General features: G+C 37.9%; 1 pseudogene; it reads right to left on the reverse strand.

The window, feature by feature from the left end:
* Positions 1 to 201: 201 nt before the first annotated feature.
* LOC111814214 overlaps positions 202 to 18,450 on the reverse strand; it is a 59,341-nt pseudogene continuing 41,092 nt past the window's right edge.

Genomic DNA, 18,450 nt, shown 5'->3' on the forward strand with positions numbered 1-18,450 from the left:
CAGTCAAGGGGGATCTTTACTGTTTCTTGTTGAATGAAACTTCCATCCCAGCATAACCTATTTTTGGTTGCTTTATGGAAGCATTCTCTCCTTAAGCACAGTGCTTAACAATATAGAAACTTCCAATATCTTCATAACTGACAGATCTTCAGCAGCATTTCCTGAAAAAACCACCCCTGGAGACAGCGCTGCTCTGCGGGGTCACAGCTCCTTCCATTCAGTGTGCTTATTGCCAGACTTCTGAAGCAACCCATTGGCTTTAGAAAAATGTCTACATCACCCTTAGAGTCCTCTATGCTCTGCCAGTCAGGAGGCATGATCAGTCTGTAGGACATGCCGCTGCTTCCCATTGATGGCACTGTCCTTCTTCTAAGCCTAAGAGCCTCAGAACAAGAAGACAATGGCATACAAGTAAGTTCTGTTTGAGCCAATATATGACTGCATGGGTAAACTTCTCCCAGTGTCTCTCTTTATGTAAATGGGTTCGATGTGCTCAAACAATAAAGACAGCATCTAAGAGGAGGAGGAGGACACTTAGTTCAAGCCACTCAAATAAATAACCATGGCCAAGATGAACAAAACCATCTATGTCTGTTGACAGATCTTTATAGATGTTTTCCAAACTGTGTCTGTGAAGGCTAAAACAGGGCTCATGAACTTGTTTAGGTCTGTGATAATGATCCTGTCACAAGATGGCAATTTTCACACTTCTTAGGTCATATATTTGAGTGCATGTGAAGGTTTTCTGTAGGGGAAAACAGTGTAATGTTTTCTTTCTTTTGCAACAAATTCAATTAGCTTTCTAAAAATATAATTTTCCAAACTCTCCACTCAGATGCATCCTCTTGCTCTCCCTAATACTCATAGGCAGATTTTAGGCTATGAATCAGAGCAGTGCTGTGGCCTTGTTCCTTGGGATGCAACCCAGCTGCTCCCAGCTTAGCACTTAGTGGTGAGGAGTACAGCATGCTAGGCTTTCCTTGACTGGCCTGAGCCTTCTTGGTGGGGCTGGCAACCACACACCATTGTCCTCTGCTGTAGTCACCATAGCAGTTCCTGCACTAGCTGGCTTGGAGCTGCAGGCATGTCACTTCCTGGCAGGGTTCAGGGGGGAATAGAACCCTTCTGGGTGATTATCTTGAAACTGAGAAAGGAGTGAATGTGTGAGGCTGGCATAAGATGTGGTCAGGATTGGGTGGTCATATAATTTTTATCTTTGCTTCTGCTTATATGATATATTATTATTATTATTGATTTACATATGGTGGACCATCCTTTCATTCCTGGGATAAACTATACTTTGTTGTAATGTATAATTTCTTGCCCGCTTTTTATAATTTAATTTAATTTTTTAAAGGTGGGGTCTCTTTATGTAGTCCAAGCTGGCCTTGAACTTACTATGCCATCCAGGCTGTCCTCAAACAGCAACCATCATGCCTTAGCCTCTTAAATTCTGGGATTACAGGCATGTGCCACTACACCCAGTGATTTGTTGCATTCTGTTTTCCATAATCTTGTTGAGAATTTCTGCATCTATGTTCATTAAAAAGATTGACCTGTAGTTTTGTTTTTTTAGTTGGGTCTTTGTCTGGTTTTAGAATCAAAGTGATAGTTTCTAGGAATGAGTTGGGCAATACTCCTCCCCTTTCAATTTCATTAAAGACTTTGAGGAGTATTAGTGTTTGATCTTCCCTGAAGTTCTTAGAGAAATAAATATATACATATTGCTTACACTGGTTACCTGCAGAATTAGGTGTGGAAGAATGTAAAAGGGATGTCTATAAGATGAAGAGCTAAAATAGTTCAGTGAAAGGTGGAAGACCTGAGGCTCACTGCAGAGTCTTGTTGGAAGCCAAAGGGTCTTTGCTGGAAGGCTGAAGAGTCTGAGCTGGGAAGCTGAAGAATCTAAGATGGGATGCTGTAGAGCCTGAGGGTTAAGTCTGGAGGCAGATGTTCCAAGGCAATATCAAAGCCTGGAGTCCCTCTGAAGAAAACAAAATGAGACTTCCTCCTCTATCCCCTTTTTATTTTATTCAGGCTACAAGCCTATTGGCTGGTGCCGCTCAAAACCAGGGTGAGATTTCTGGTAACTTGTATTTATTTTTAAGTCTGTCTGTACCAGTCAATGCATACTAGAGAAACAGATATAATACAAGATATACAAATATATAAGAATTTACAAGATTAGCTTTTTTTGGTAGCCTCCCTGGGGGTGGAGCTGTCATAGCATATGGTGCTGGGGATTGAACTGCAGTCCTTGTGCACCTGCCTAAGCTTGCCTAAGCAGGCACTTTAGCAGCTGAGCTATCTCACTGGCCCCAAGACTGGCTTTCAATGGCCACACAGAGTTATGTGTGAAAGAGTATAAAAGGTCTGTCTGTACACTAGGGATCTGAAGGATCCAGTTAAAAACCTTAAGCTCTGTGTAGTGTTCTGTATGAGTCTGTGTCAGGAGGCCAAAGATCTCCAGTGGAAGGCTGAATGGTCAATGCTGGAAGCTAAAGAGTCTGTGCTGAAACCTAGGAAATGACACCCAAATGAAAGTGAAGACTGAAGCTCCTCTGAAGAAAACTGAAGCAATCCTTTTTCCTTTGTTTGCTTTTTTTGCACCATTCTGGTGATAATCCTCCCTAGGTTGTGTCTTCCTCATTCAAAAGTATGGCAAGCCAATTTAGTTGGGCATTACTTACTCAAGTTGATACAATCAATCAACTAGTACACTGTTCCTTGCTTCCATCATATCCAATTTACTGGAATATAATTTTTCCAAGGAGTTACTAATAATCTTCTGGATTTTGGAGGTGTCCATTGTGTTTTCTCCTTTTTTTGTTTCTAATTGCATTGATTTGCGTCTTTTCACTCCTTTTTTTTTTGGTAACAGTGGCTAAGGATATGCCTATTTTTTATTCTTTTGAAAAAGTAGCTCTTCTATTTATTGATTCTTCGTAACTTTTTAGTCTCAATTTCATTAATTTCTGCTCTGATTTTTACAATTTCCTTCCTAGCTTTGGATCTGGATTGTTTTTTGTTTTTCTAAGAACTTGAGGTTATTATTTGGGACTCAGTCTGTTTTTCTGAGGTGGATGTTCAAACTATAAACTTTTCTCTTATGACTGATTTTATTGTCCCATAAATTCTGGTATGCTGCAGTGGCATTGTTTGATTCTATGAACTGCCTAATTTATTTCTTTGTTTCTTCTGTAACCCACTGATTATTCAAGAGAGTACTTTTTAATCCTCATGTGTTTTCCCAATCTTTGTGGTTTCTTTTACTGTTGATGTTTCATTTCATTGTCCTATGATCTTATAATATGTATGGGATAACTTCAACTATTTTGCATTTATGTAAGCATGCATTATAGGCTAACATGTGATGTATTTTGGAGAAAGTTCCCTGTACTGCTGAGAAGAGTGTGTATTCTGTTGTTGGATGGAATACATTGTAGATATCTATTAAGGCCATTTGTTTTAAATTATTTATTTATTTTTATTTATTGTGTGTGTGTGTGTGTGGCCAGCTCAGCCCACCAGGGGGCGGGCTGGCTGGCATGTGGTGCTGGGGGATCGAACCGCAGTCCCTGTGCTTTGCCAAGCTTGTTTCAAGTAGGTGCTTTAGACCACTGAGCCATCTCTCCAGCCCAAGGCCATTTGTTTTAAAGCTTGGTTCATCTCTGACATTTATTTTTGTCTAGTTGATCTGTCTATTTGTGAGAGTGGGGTCTTGATGTCCACCACGATAGTAGTGTTGAAGTTTAACTGATCTAGAAGTCTTTGCTTCTGATTTCATTTTTCAATGCCTGGGGATTGACACAAGAGCCACATGCATGCTAAGCAAGCACACTACCACTGAGCAACATTTCCAACTCCACTGAGGAGTTTCAAAAGGGAGAGAGAACTGTATTGCAAAAGGCTATTTATAGTATGAAAAATAGACTAAGGGAAAGAGCAGAGGTAGAAAGACTAGAAGGCTACTGGAACTCTCAAGAATTGAGGGCCTCAACAAAATAAAGGAGGTAATTGATATAGAGTGGCATTTCTAAGAAGAATCAGTAAGTCTTCAATGACTCAGTGAAGATGGAGAGGGTGAGGAGATAAGAAGAGGTTAAGGGCTCAAAATAGCATTAAAGTGCTTAAAGCCTTAAAGGGCCCTGGTTAGGACCATATATCAGTGAAAAACATTAATCAAGAATGAAACTATTGACAAAAATCATGTTTAGAGCATGGTGACAATGCTAATAGTTGTTAACATTTAGAGAGAGCTTACTGTGTAGCAGACACTACCATCAAATATTTATTTCACACAACCTTACATGAGATAAGTAAATAATCAGTATTTTTGAGATAGGGTCTTGTAGTTCAGGCTGGCCTCAAAGTCATGGTAATCTGCAAGATATAGCCTCATAAGTGCTGGGATTATGGGTGTGTATCACCACACTAAACTCTTACCATTTTTATAATGATATTTAAGAAATGAGCACAGGGCTGGAGAGATGGCTCAGTGGTCTAAAGCACCTACTTGGAACAAGCTTGGCAAAGCACAGGGACCGCGGTTCAATCCTCCAGCACCACATGCCGGCCAGCCGCGCCTCCTGGTGGGCTGAGCTGGCCACACACACACACACACACACACACACACACACACACACACACACTAAATGTTAAAATAAAAAAAAATAAAAAAAAGAAATGAGCACAGAATAAAGAACCAAGGGAAGAATATTGAGATTTTATCATTAAATAATACAAATTCTGTTAGTGCTAATTTATATACTCATTGGTGAAGAAAAGTATTTAGTTTGGTTCCTTATGTTCAGTTCTTTGCCAGACATCTTGGGAGCATTCTATACTTTAAGATACATTTTGCTTGGTCAAGCAATGGCTGTGACTCATCCACATGGCTGACACTGACAAAGGATCTACAAACTGAGGTACAGGGTTTCAGGGTAAATCCTGAGGAGATTTGACTGACCTTGTCAGACACAGAAGTTATACTTCTTGTTATATAGGTCTTGCTTTATCTTGGTCTTAACCATCCAGCAGAAAAGTATAATGACAAGGTATGAAAAGTAAAGCCATATTAATATGCTGAGCTGTAAAGGGCTCAAGTCAACAACTTCTGACATTGCCAGTCCTATGGATAACCCACTACTATTATGGACTACTGGACTATGTTGAATTATTTTGCTGAATTCATGCACCTACAATATTTAAATGGCAACGGAGTACCCAATCTCTGACAAAACTAAGTAAAAAAAGGGGATACAAGTGAAGGACCACTTTGTATCTGTATATACAAAATAGTTGGGATAGATATACAGGTACTTTCTCTTAATTCAAGGAGAAGAAAGATTTGTTCTAATAGTGTTTGGACAGGATATCATGTCTGCACCTTGTACTATGAATAACCACTATGAAGACAATAATATGCAATGTATTAATTATTGAAACTGTCCTATTTGTTGATTTTGAAACTGTCTCATTGTTATTTGTTTCCCAATAAAATTAATGAAAAATGTAAAAAAGAATCAAGATGAATTTGAATCTGAATGTGGAAATGTTATATATTGTGCTTTTTGCATAGTAGGTTCTGCTGAATGTTTCTTTAACATTAAATTTTTTAAAATACTAAAGCAAATAAATAAAAAGATACATTTTGTTTTCAAGGTTATAGTAATTTAAAAAAATCATCCTAAAGAGATAAAAGTTGGGTAGGTCAGTAAACAATAGAATGATTTGGGGGAAAAAAAATAGAATGATTTGGATACAGACAATGATGGAAAGTAAAAACAGTATGAAGAAAGGTAGGGAAATGGAAATGTGCTTGTTTTATCCAAAAAGGCTGCGGAATTGGTGCAATTGTAATGGCAGCTACAAGTGTGAAAGTGACAGGAAATAAGGCAGAGTTATACTGATAGAAGAAAACTGGTAAAGGAAGCCTTTGAAAGCCACGCCAAAGAATTGTGAGTTAATACAGCTAGATTCTCAGGATCATTGCCTTGCTCATCTTCTACATATACCTGTATGGCTTGACATTGTCATGTTTCCTAGCTCTTCTCCTTTCCCTCTCTTGATTAGTTAGTCCTTGAGATCCTGCTTTGGTATATGTAGAAGATGAGCAAGGCAATGATCCTGAGAATCTTCAGAAGGTTTTTAATCTAGCAGTTAATTGGAAAGATTCTCACCCTGACTAACTATATATACTGATACCTGTGAATGAAGCTACTGCACTGCAGATGGTAATTTGTAATAGTAGTTTCATGCTTGGAGTGCCTGTCATTCTGATGTTTTGAATATGGGCTGCTGGTCATGACATGCCAGTTGCTGCTATGATGTCTCCTGGGTAGGTGGATATTCAGGAAGAAAGGGGTGGTGAAGGAAAGCAAGAGAAAGGAAAAGGAATATTATGGGACTGTCCTGCTTCAAGGTTGTATATGGTGAGATTTTTGGACTTATGTGCAAACATGATTCTTTATGCCTATTTTTAAAAAATATTCTAATTTTTAAATGTTTTTTATCACACTCTGTAGGGACTTAAAGTTCAACGTATCAATACTTGATGAAAAATACCTGTTCCTTATTATGCCTAAGGTATTTGATATGCAGACAGATAGTGAGGTTAAGCTTAACAGCCTAAGTTGTTTGATAATAACAATAAGCTTGTCTTCTGGATGGTTAACAACCTAAGTTTGCAGAACAAAATTAGAGAAAAAGGAGGGCTGCAAGGAAAGCCAATATTTTGGCCTTAGCCTTCTAAGGTCAATTAAGACTCAGGACATATGAGAACTTGTACTGTAACGTCATGTAACTCGGTAGTGTCCCAAATTTTCTGATCAAGGAGATTATGGGGCCAAAGAGGAAAGTGATTGATGATGTAGAGTGTGCCTAAGCAGAGTCACATGGAGAGAAAACATTCTCTCAGGCTTTCACAGAGAGCATATTGGCCAAGCAATGGCCATGACTCATCCACATGGCTGACACTGACAAATGTTCTACAATCTGAGGTACAAGATCTCAGGATAAATCCTGAGGGGATTTCACTGACCTTATCAGACTCAAAAGCTACAACTCTTGTTGCATAGGTCCTGCTTTGCCTTGGCCTTAACCATCCAGAAGAAAAATATAAAAACAAAATATAAGAAGTAAAGCCATGCTGTTATGTTGAGCTGTAGGGGACTTAGGTCAACAATTTCTGAAATTGCCGGTGAAGCAGAAGACCCAACACTATTATGGACTACTGAACTCTTTTAAAATATTTTGCTGAGTTAGCACACCTATAATATTCAATAACGGAACTTAATCAAAAAAGGGTATACAGATGAATGTCCATTTTGTATCTGTGTATTCAAAGTGATTAGGATAGATATAGAGTTACATTCTCTTAATGAATAGAATTATTTGTTCTAATAGTGTTTGTAAAAAGGATATCAAGTCCCCATCTTGTACAGCAATTAGCCACTAAGAAGAATGTATGCAGTGTGTTAATTATTGAAACTGTCCTACTGATTTGATTTGAAAATCTGCCTCATTGCTATTTGTTTATCAATAAAATTATGGCAAAAAAGATACAGCTAAAGAGCTATTCTGGTTCCTTGAGTAAGAAAGCAGAGGATGAAAATGGGCGTGAAAGAAAGAAAACAAGTGCATTGGGGAGGACCTTGCACAGTAACATCAAGCTACTGTCTTGTCACTGAGATAATGTCCAGTACTCACAATTTAAAGGTGAAAAGGGTTATTTTGGTTCATAGTTTATAGAGGTTCCTTTTCATACTCAATGTGCTGCAAGTATAGTGGAATGGTAGAGGGGTATAGCAAACAAGGAACAGTTCATTACAGGGCAGGCAGAAAGCAGAGTCAGATCAAGGGAGGAGGAGGGTTAGATACACTTCTCTAGGCCATACTCACAGTGTCCCGGTTCTTCCCAACAGGCTTCACTTTCCAATGTCACATCTAGCTATACACCCATTAGTGAACTAATCCAGTGATGAATATCACACACTCATGATGCGATCACCTCCTATCAGCCCCACCTGTGAGAGAATGAAGACAATCAGGTACAATTTAGATACAAATCCAAGCATTGAGTGACACAATAAGGAGTTTATTTTGTAAGCAATAGGGACCCATGGAAAAGGTTTGAGTTACACATTCTGATTTTTTTTTGGCATTAGATTGTTACTTTCATATAGACAGTGACTGTGTAATAACAGAAATGGTTGATACTCTTCGAAATGGTAGCAGCAGCAACAGCAACAACAACAAAAACAACAAAGCTGTACCTAAAATCTACATATCTCTTTTCCCCCTGCCAGAACCTCAGTCCCAGCTGATCATTTGTCACCTGAATTAGTCTTCTGGGGAAATGGCACAGTGGAGAGCAGCAGCAAATCAGCTTCTCCAATATTTAGAGTCCAGGTGCTGGAATGCAGCAACATGGGCAAGAGAAGAAGCAAGGAAGTGGCTTCCTGGGACCCACCATGGATCTGAAGGGCGAATTGGGAGCCCATAGGGAGAGTGAAGAGAGGGACCTCAGTGCAGAACGGTGAAGTGGCACATGGTGCTTTCTTCCTGACACTGTAGGCTGAAGTAGGTGAACCTCATTCACACATCCCCAGGAGAAAGTGAGTGGCCAGTTGCCATTCTGAAAAGGGGACCACTGAAGTCAGATTCAGAGCAACTGTGGATTGGCTCCATCTTAGGGCTCCCTGTATCAGGGTAAGGGGCAGCCATGGGAGACACTCAGAGATCCGAGTTGAAGCCAGCAAGAGGAACCTGGAGTGCTGTGGGCTGAAGATCTTGGGTCCCAATCTCATAACCAGAAACCAGGATCAGCCTGAACTTCAGTGGAGTTGAAAGTACAGGCTTGCTGGCATTATTTACCACCCTATTATAATTCTACTGCAGGCTTGCTGGGATCATCTAACAGATATGTGTTCTGTTTGCCTTCTTGGTCTACCAGTGACAGCAGAGACGTGCTCTGACATGGATAATTTTTTTTCTTTCTTCTTTTGATGTTCATTCTTGTTTTTATCTAAGTGTGAACATTGTTTCTAGATTTTTATTGTTGTTTTGTTCTGCTCTTGTTTCTGTTTCTTCCTTCTTTCTTTCATTCCTGTCTTCTTTGCCAGTTTCTTAAAGTTTGGGTAATCTTTCTTTGTCCTTCAGGCTTTGTTCTAATCTCTTTCCCTATTTTTTTCCTCTTATCCTTTTAAAACTTTCTCTCCAAGGGTAAAATCACTACATTGGGAGACTATTTACTGTATACAATTTCCTGGTCTGTTTTAGATTTTGTTATATAACCACAAATCTTGCTTATGTGGTTAAAAGTGGCAAATGAATAATTAACACAGTTTGTCATTTTCTGCACTGTGCTTGATACTATTGTCATTACTGACTGTATTACTTTAGCCCAGGTAACATAGTTGTTCTAATCAGTTCTTCTTCATAACATGCCAAAACTGAGATTGACTGAGAGTCATAAATAATACTAAATACCAATACCAAAGAAGCATAAGCTAGGGTAAACAGGCAAGAACTCACCACCAACAAATTGAAGAGGCAGGGTGTTGGGACAGACTAAAAAACAAAAAGCCAGCTACACTCAGAAGACTTCTCTGAAAAGTAGTCATCTCCTAGGTTGCTCTTGATACTAGCAATGAAGCTACATACAATGGGCAATTTATAAACATCAACACAGAAACTAAACTTAAAAAAGAAATAGAAAATGAGAAGACACAGAAGCAAGTTGTAACCCCAGACTCACAGCTTACCCAAGGCAAACCCAGTGAGCAGTGAAGTGGAATAAACTATCCACCTGAACTCTCTGAAATGGTAACAGTGAAAATAACAAAGCAGAAGAATTAGGCTCTAGAAAAGACCAGAAATAATTTCTGAGATAACTTATGAGATGATGGCGATAATGAAGGACATGATTGGTGAATCTACAGTATGTAAAAAAATAGAGGAGTTCAGGAAAATGATGGAAACAATGAATACCCAACATAGGGAAGAAATAAAATCCAGGAACTGGATTCAAACAGGCATCCAGGCAATTTAAAAAATTCCACTGAAAGATTCAATCAATCTGAGGAAAGAATATCAGATCTAGAATACAGGTTTGTGGTTAGCAATTATGAAAAGAAAGAATTCTTTTTTTTGAGACAGGGTTTTACTGTGTGGTTCACACTGGCCTTGAACTCATGGCAACCATCCTGCCTCAGCCTCCCAAGTGCTGGGATTATAGGTTTGTGCCACCACACCTGGAAAAGAAAGAATTCTTGAAATTAGCAAGGGAACATGGAACATTAATCCAACAACTGCTAATGATGAAAAGAAGAATAAGATAGAATTCTTTGTGTCTTAACTACAAAGCTGGGCAAATATATGAAAAAACAGTTCTGGAAAGAAGAACCTGACTAGGGTTTATCAATCTCTCTTAGTTTAGGAGACAGATTTTAAAAACCAGGAAATAGTGCAAATGACATATCAAAAAACCCGTTCACAGAAGTAATGGCAGAAAACTTCCCAAACAGGGAAAAAGAATTTCACATATAGACAAGCGAGGCATGTAGAACTCTATGATCAGAATAAAAGTACACCAAGATGTTTTATATTATCATGATTCCAGGAATTCAACACAAGAAGAGAATATTTTATTTTTGTATTTTTAGGGAAGGGTCTACAGGGTGTTCAGGGTCTCACTACTGGATCGGACTGATAGTGATCAACCTGTTTACAGCCTTCCAAGAGCTGGGATTACAGGCGCGTGCCACCATGCCCAGTCTCAATTGCCGACTCAGTGCATGCTGGGGGTGGGGCCGGCATGGCAGGCCAGGGGATCCAACCCTGACCCCTGCGCCTCCTTGCAGGTGCTTTAATCTGCTGAGCTATTTGGCCATCCCTAAAAAGAGAAAGTTAAAAGTTGTTAGAGAAAAGAAACAAATAAGCTATAGAGCAAAGTCCATCAGAATCACAGCAGATGTCTCTACACAAACCCCAAAGTCAAGAGAGCTTGGAGTGAAATATTTGAAGCCCTAAAAGAAAATAAATCCAACTCAGATTGATGCATTCTAATAAACTGTCTTTCAAAATTGTTGGAGAAATAAGGTACTTCCATTACAAAGAATACCTGAAGAAATTCATGACCATGAAACCAGCCCTCCAAAATGTTCTCACCGGAATTATTACAATACTACAATCATGTTTCTATTTCTTCCCCTTACAATATTTTTTTCATAGTGGATATAGTGAGATTTTCAAAAGGGTAAGAAAATATTCTTCTAGTTATAATGCAGTAAGTCATAAGAACTGAATTTACTCTTTGTGTCAACTATAACACTGGGCAAAATACATAAAATAATAGTTCTAGAAGGAGGAAACTTAGAGCTTAGAAGTCTCTCAGTTTAGGAAACAGATTTGAGATTTCAGGGAGAATAAAATGGCTATAATTTATAGGGTACAGTATAAAGGGGGAGTGACAGTGAAAGATAGAAAATGTTCTGAGACCTATAAAGGGTTTTCCTTGAGCAGAGGACTTCTTAACACACACATTTAAATTAACAATCTGAAACTGGGAAAGAACCACCAGAAAGGTAGCTCTGAGAATGCAGAACAATTCTTGGCTTTCATACAAATTCTTAAAAGTCAGATGGTAATGAACAAGTGTCTTAGTTACTTTTCTCATTACTAAGACAAAATATCTGATACCCAAAGTTAAAGGAGAAAGGGTTTACTTGGTTCACCTTTCATAGAGATTTCACTCCATAGTTGGCTGACTTCAAAGCAGGTTGGCATGACAGAAGGGCATCACATGTCCCAAATTTTCTGATCAAGGAGATTATGGGGCCACAGAGGAAAGTGATCAATGATGTAGAGTGTACCTAAGGAGAGTCCTATGGAGAGAAAACATTCTCTCAGGCTTTTACACAAAGCAAACTGGTCAAGCAATGGCTGTGACTCATCCACATGGCTGACACTGACAAAGGATCTACATACTGCGGTACAGGACTTCAGGATAAATCCTGAGGGGATTTGACTGACTTTGGCAGATACAAAAGTTACATTTCTTGTTATACAGGACTTGCTTTATGTTGGTCTTAACCGTCCAACAGAAAGTATAAAAACGAGGTATAAAAAGTAAAGCCATGTTAATATGCTGAGCTGTAAAGGGCTCAAGCCAACAACTTCTGACATTGCCAGTCAAGTGGAAGACCCAATACTATTATGGACTACTGGACTGTATTGGATTATTTTGCTGAATTCATGCACTTACAACATTTAAATGACAATGGAATACCCATCTCTGATAAAACTAAACAAAAAAGGGGAACATAAAGGAAGGACCACTTTGTATCTGTATATACAAAATAGTTAGAATGGATATATAGCTGCTTTCTCTTAATTCAATGAGAAGAAAGATTTGTACTAATAGTGTTTGGACAGTCTGCATGTCTGCATCTTGTACTATGTCTGCATCTTGTCCTATATCTGCATCTTGTACTATGAATAACTACAACGAAGACAACAATATGCAATGTATTAATTATTATTTTTTTTTTGTAATCAGCATTGAATGGTTTTTATTTTTTATTTTTTTAAGCATGCATTAAGCATTTAATTTAAGCCATGACAAATAAAATATCCACTAAATTAATATTTTTCCTAAATCAGAGGTAATATAGGGAATGATCAAAATATTTCGTGAATCTGTAGAAGAATTATTACGCAATGTATTAATTATTGAAACTGTCCTATTAGTTGGTTTTGAAACTGTCTCATTGCTATTTGTTTCTCAATAAAATTAATTTTAAAAAAAGTGCATCGCAGAGGAGAAAGAGTCCATAGCAAGCAGGCAGGCAAGGGCATGCTAGCCTTTTCTGTCCCTTATATTTTATGCAGGCTCCCCACTCTAGGAATGACATGTCTATTCCTTACACCCTTAATTTTGCCAGAACTATTGCAAACCAATCATCAGACTGATTTAGTAATTACACAGCTTTAATTCCAGTACCACACACTCTAGATCCAGCCACCTCTGAAAGCACCCCCTCCACCCTGTGACTGCATGAGGCTTCGGGGGACATCTAGATGCAATGCATAAAAACAAGGCATTGGGTTGAATACCTAGAAGGTTATTGCTTCATTAAGTAGGATAAATTAGCTCTGATCAGAGATTGCTTTGGTCTTGGTTAGTAGAATTTAAAAGCAACCTTTGGAAGGAGTAAACTATTTATGACTAAGTGAAATATATACTAGAATGAGTCCCAAAGCTAGTAAAGGAATAAATTTAGAGAAAACTTCAAACTATAAAATTTATAATTTCTGGCACTCAGAGATATACAATCAAGGAAATACTTCTCATAACTATGAGCAAAATCAGTGAATAGGTACAGACCCAGGAAAAACATATACTAAAGGCAGTAGAAAATGATATTCAATATGTTCAATAAAGTAGGGCAAAGCATGATCACATGATAATGTTTAAATGACACTGAAGATATCAAAAGTTTGAAATCACTTCTATACAATGATAAAAACAATGCCTAAGAAAAAATACTTGAAGAGGTTAACATGTGAGATAATTGAAGGAAAGGTTAGTGTGAAGATATAGAAATAGAAAGTATTCAAGGGCCGGGGAATAGCTCAGTAGAATAAGCGCTTGCCTGGCAAGTTCAGGGTCCTGAGTTCAATCCCCAGTACTGAAAAAAAAAAAAAAAAAAAAAGAAAAGGAAAAAGAAAAAAAGAAAGTATTCAAAATGAAGCACACAAAGAAGAAAATTAAAAAAATAAATGAACAGAGAATCAGTATGCTTGTGGCACAAACTTGAATAGTCTGAATTTAGAAGAGATTATAACTAGAGGTAGGGATTTGCTAGTCTCAAAGATAAGAAGACTATGTATAACTGTAGGACTGCACACCATTCCAAGGTAGAAAATGACAGAAGAGAAAAGAACCAATGACAGATTTTTGGGAGAATGTTTTTATAAAGGCAGGGGGTGGCAGATTAACTAATGGGCAATTTGTAACACCAAGCTGAACTGAATCAGCGCAGTGCTGGGTGTGGACCCACCTGAGCATTGTTGACAACTGCATAAAAAAGACAACAGGAGGTGGGGGAAGATGAAGTGCTGTTGATTCTCTTGAAGAAGCCTGTCATGTCAGTTTTTCTGATATGATCCCGGTTGTTCTTATCATCAGAGGAACTCAGGTCCTCACTGTTGCTGTGGATGGTTCCCCCTTTTGAGGAAGCTCTGGTCCTTACCTTGAGCATCACTTTCTGGCTCCGGTGCAGATCCATCAGCCTGCTTGCTCAGATCCTTCATCCCACTGGTGCAGACTTTCTAGCTTGGGCCACTAACCTTTCAGACTTCCCAGCGCAGATCCTTGACACAGACTTGCACGAGACATTGCCTTGGACTCTAGGTCTTCATTTGGACTTACATAGGGCATTGCGATGGGATCCAGGCCCTTGGCTGGATTTTTCAGGTCTTTAGTGTATGGACAGATCTCCCACACTCTTTTGCATTTGACTCTTGGGTTAATATTATAAAACAGCACTATAAATTGTGTGTCCTGATTTAAATCATTTCCCTGTAAACCCTGACTACAACAGAGGGCATCCCTTTCCAGCAGCACATACTAGAAAGTAAATTCTAGTGTCTCTGGTTTTGAAATTTGGAACTGAGAAAAGAATCATGGATTTGAAAACTAGATTGTGTGAGCAAAGACTACATTCACTATGACTCTTGACTTAAATATTAGTCTGTTGGTATAGCAGGAAGAACAATTTAATGGTGCAGGATATATGTTTCAAGCAGAAGAAGCAATATGTAGGTAAGCATAGAAATGTACATGAACATAGTATTTGGGGAAAATCAAGTACTATGTTGATAAAATGTAGGGATTATTTGATAGAATATCGAGAGATGAAACTGAAAACATCAGAAGAGTCAGTGGGAAATCATGACAGGGTTGTAAGCAGGGAAGTACCATGATCGCATGTGTATTCATTTGTTCTTTAAGATAGAGTTTCACTGTGTAGTTCAGACTATCCTTAAACTCACTGTGTAGCCCAGGCTGGACTCGAACTTGAGGCAATCAGTCCTCCTGCCTCAGTCCCCAAAGCTCTGGGATTCAGGTATGCACCACCATTCCCAGAACATGTGCATTTTAGAAACAATCACCCTTTCAGTAGTGTATAAAATAGCCTGGAAGGAATAAAGGTAGAGCAAGGAGATAATTTAGGTGTGTGATGGCCCATAACAAATTATAAATTGTGTGGTGTAAAACAATATTTTCTCATAGTTCTCAAGGGTAAAAATCAAAAGTCAAAGTGTTGACAAGACCATGCTCCCTCTGAATGCTCTGGGGAAGAATGTTTCCTTTTTTCTCCCTGCTTGTGAGTCCTAGCAATCCTTGGCATTCAGTGGTATACTAGTTCATTTTCTGTTAGAGTAATAAACTATAAAGAATAGAGGCTTGTTTAGATAATAATTTTGCAAATTAAAGGTCTAAACAGGATAGCGTTGGTTCTGGTGAGGACTCTCCTGGTTGTGTCACATTGTGTTGAATGACATGATAGGAAAGGGAAAGATCGAAGAGCCAGTTAGGAAGCCAGAGCTAGAGGAGGAGCAGATTTTCTCCTTTTATAACAAAGCTGTTATGAAAACTAACCTGGGGTATCATGGAAACAACTTTAATCTCTTCCAAGGGTGATGATACCTATGATCTAACAACTTCCTAGTAGTCCCCACCTCTTAAAGTTCTCGCCAGTTCTTAACATATGAATCCTCAAGAGATGTACTCAAACCATATTCAAACCCTTGCACTTTGCTTGTAGCTGCATCATCCAATCTCTGCCTTCCTTTTCCCTTCTTACCTGCATGTCTTTTCTCTCTTTTTTTAGTATTGAGGATAAAGCTTATGACTTCATACTGAACTACATCTCCAGCCCTTTTTTATATTTTGTTTTTGAGAGAGTCTCACTAAGTCTCTAAGTTGAACAGGTTGGGCTCAAACTTGCAATCCTCCTGCCTCTGCCTTTCATAGTGCAGGAATTATATACACATGCTACCACACCATGCACATCTTTACATGGCCTTAGAAGAATACTTGGATTTAGACCCTACTCTAACCCAGTAGGATTCCATCTTATCTAATTACATCTGCCAAGACCTATTTCCAAATAAGATCAAAGGCAGGGTTTCTGAGTGAACATGAATTTTAGGTACACCATTAAAGTCAGTACATTCTGTACTGCTTCTAATTTTTTTTACTAACTTTTTATTCTCTTTAAAAATAAAAATAAAAAAATAAAAAAGTTAAGTCAGTACAAAAGACTATTATGAGCCAGGCATGGGGCACACACCAGTAATCCCAGAACTTTGGAGGCTGAGGCAGTAGGATCCCCATGAGTATGAGACTGCCCTTGGCTACATAGTAAGTTCAAGGCCAGCCTGACTACATAGTGAGACCCTGGCTCAAACAAAAACGGAAACGGAAACAGAAACAGACACAGAAACAAAAAAGGCTGTTGTGGTAATGAAGGAGAGAATATGAAAACCTGAATTAAGTCATTGTGATAGGGATGAGGTGGGAAAAACGGACTTGAAAGGTAGAATTGGAGCCAGGGATATAGCTCAGTGACACAACACCTGCCTGGCCTGAGTTTGCTTTCCAGTACAAAAAAAGGGGGGATCAGGAAAAAGACCAAAAAATAAAAAAAGAAAAAGATAAATTTATATATATATATATATATATATATATATATATATGCAGGATAATTTGCAAAATTGTAGTGCCAATTTATGCTGCCCTTTTGAAAGGAGCAATTAATGTTTAAAATCTTTTTCTTTTCATTCTTATTTTATCCTTTTTAATTTCTCATAACTTTTTTGTTGTTTTGTTTTTAACCACTTTTACACATTTATATCTGATAACCTAAACAACTAATTTGAAGATAACATCATGTAAAACAGCAACTACTGTTGAATTCCTATTACTTTGTTTAGTGAAATTTTGTATCGTTTCTAATGCCTTTTTTCCACTATTTTTTATGCCTTAAAATAATAAAATAAAATAAAAATAAAAAAGATAAAATTGGAACCAGGCTCGGTAGTGCATGCCTGTAATCCCAGCACTTAGGAGGCTGATGTAGGAGAATGTTTATGACTTCAAGGCCAACTTGAACTACTAGGGTCTCTTAGTGAGACCCTAAAATAAGATAGAATTGGTACAGGTACCTAAAAGCCTATTTAATGATATCATACCTTTAATTAATAGTGACTCCTTTACAACTAACTCTCTGATTTCATTACATGTCTGTGACATTTTGCTTATTTTTTAGCTTTTAAATTCTGCCTATTATAGATGGCACATTATTTGAGTAATAAGATTAAGTGTATAAAAGTGAAAATGCTTAATTTCTGAAGTTCTACTTGGACTGGGCAATACGCATGAATCCTTTGAATCCTGGTGAACATTATTGCATGAAAGCAGGGAGCCCTCTGCCCAAAATGGATAATTTTATTTGATAGATTTGTTTTATTTTAAAGAAAATGAAAACTGAGAAAAAACCACATTAAAAACAATCCAGAATTTCAAAGCTAAATGGTAGGAAATTTTAATAGTTGGATGTACACATTTTGGGATAATAAATGTTTTCTGATTGTTTTGAAAAAAAAACCCCAAACAAATGATAGAAAATCAACAATGATTCTTAAATTGCATATTGTTACCTTCAAAGTAGTTGTTCATATAAGCTTATAAAATTAGTGAAATAAAAAACTTAATATATACAATTTTTCCTTCTTTCTTTTGTCCTTTCCCTAGAAGTTTCTTTCCCTTTCACAATATCTACTGTACCTTTTAGATAAATTGAAAGATTTTTGAGCACCTTTGTGCACAGACATTATTCTAGGACCCAGGCATACAGAGTTAAACAAACAATGGTCCCTATCCTTATGAAATTCACAAGTTAGTGTGAAAGACACAAATACACAGATAAATGTAGTACCATGTGATAGGTGCTTGAGAAAAATAAACATAGTTTGCCATTAAAGAATGTTAGGAAAAATACCTAACCTATTTTAGAAGATGTTCAGGTAGGCTTCCTAGAAGAGATGATGATGAAGTTGTTTTGAAAGAAAGGCTCAAGTTAGTTCAGTGAAATATTAAAGGGAAAGGTATTCTAAGAAAAGGAACAGAAATGAAAGAATATGGCCTACTGAATGACCCCCAAACCAAAAGTAGCTCAGAGCCCAGCCTGGTATTGTCTGCCTGTAGTCTTGGCTATTTGGGAGGTGGAAGGAGGAGGACTGAGTCCAACAGTTCAAAAGAAAAAGTATCTCAGAGTGACAGAAGTAAAGAGTGATAAAAATAAGACTGGACAGAGTCAAAGGCTGAACAACCAGGAAGGGTATTATAGGTCATGGTATGCTATGCTATGCTAGGCA

The sequence above is a fragment of the Octodon degus genome, unplaced genomic scaffold (genome assembly GCF_000260255.1).
Source record: "Octodon degus isolate 3935 unplaced genomic scaffold, OctDeg1.0 scaffold00280, whole genome shotgun sequence".
Taxonomy (NCBI): domain Eukaryota; kingdom Metazoa; phylum Chordata; class Mammalia; order Rodentia; family Octodontidae; genus Octodon; species Octodon degus.